Below are 1,143 nucleotides of genomic sequence, written 5' to 3' on the forward strand. Positions count from 1 at the left end.
TCTGCAGTCCAGAGCTCTGCAGGCGGCGGGCCCGCCCGCGCACAGCCTCCACGCGGGACAGAGCTGGGGGCACGCCCTTCTTGTTTCACAGTGTCCTGGGCTTCGGGGTGGCTCTCAAACCGGCCCCTCCTCCCCCAGCTGTGCGCATCCGACCACTTGCTTTAGTCCTCAGTCTTCCTCTTCAGACATGGCACCTGGACTCGGATGTCACCACAAAAGGGCATCTTCCCTTGTCCCTTAGTGGCTTAGCCTCCACATATGGTTCTCCTTCATCCTAGATTCGTGAAGATTCAAATAATGTTGAAAATTAAGATGGCTTATTCACCTCTGACCGGTGACCGACATTACACATCAGCTTCGCGGGCCAAGAGCCGGTAGCCCCGGGCGCCAGGGGAAGCATGGGGGAGACGAGGGAGCTCGGGCTGTGGAGTGGGGGACAGTGGCGGGGTGCTGACACGTGAACTCTCCCAAGGGCCCAGGGCTAGTTTGCATGCGCCGTTTCCTGCGTTTCATTTTCAACACCACCCCCACTCCCAATCTGATGTCCCATGATTTTGTTTCTCAGCCGTTTCGTCCTCACTCACTGGGACACTGGAAGTTTCTATGGGAAAACGTGGATTTTAGGGACAGCTTGATCTCGTGCAAATCATTCCATGCAGCTGTCAGATGCTCCCCCTAACCTGGGGGACAGCTCTTCAGCCCCTGGCGTAATGACACATTAGCAGAGTGTGACTGCAGCGGAGGCTGCTGGGAAACAGGAGGGCGGCATGCGTGACCGGAGCCTCGCGCGCTGTCGCCAGGTGGGAAGCCGCCCTGGGGGAGCCGCCTTGAGGTCCCGGGTCCTGGGGGCCAGGTGTATGGGTGGGCGCGACGGCCACCAGGGACGTTGGGATCCGCTCTGCGAGGGGCGTCTTCGGGCCTCTCGGCCCCTTGTTCCCTCTTCTATTTCTGTAACCTCACGCCGCGGGGTGACCCCGGGCCGACTTCCTCAAACCTCTGACGAGCCGCCTCTGCGCTCCGCGGTCAGCTCCTCGTCGATGCCGCGGTCCCTGGCGCGGCCGCTATGCTGCTGAGGCTCTTGCTGTTGACCTGCGGTGAGTAGCACAGCCCGGGGCAGGTGTGCGCCTCGTCAGGGGCGGGGGG

Source organism: Pteropus alecto, unplaced genomic scaffold (genome assembly GCF_000325575.1).
Source record: "Pteropus alecto unplaced genomic scaffold, ASM32557v1 scaffold49, whole genome shotgun sequence".
NCBI lineage: Eukaryota > Metazoa > Chordata > Mammalia > Chiroptera > Pteropodidae > Pteropus > Pteropus alecto.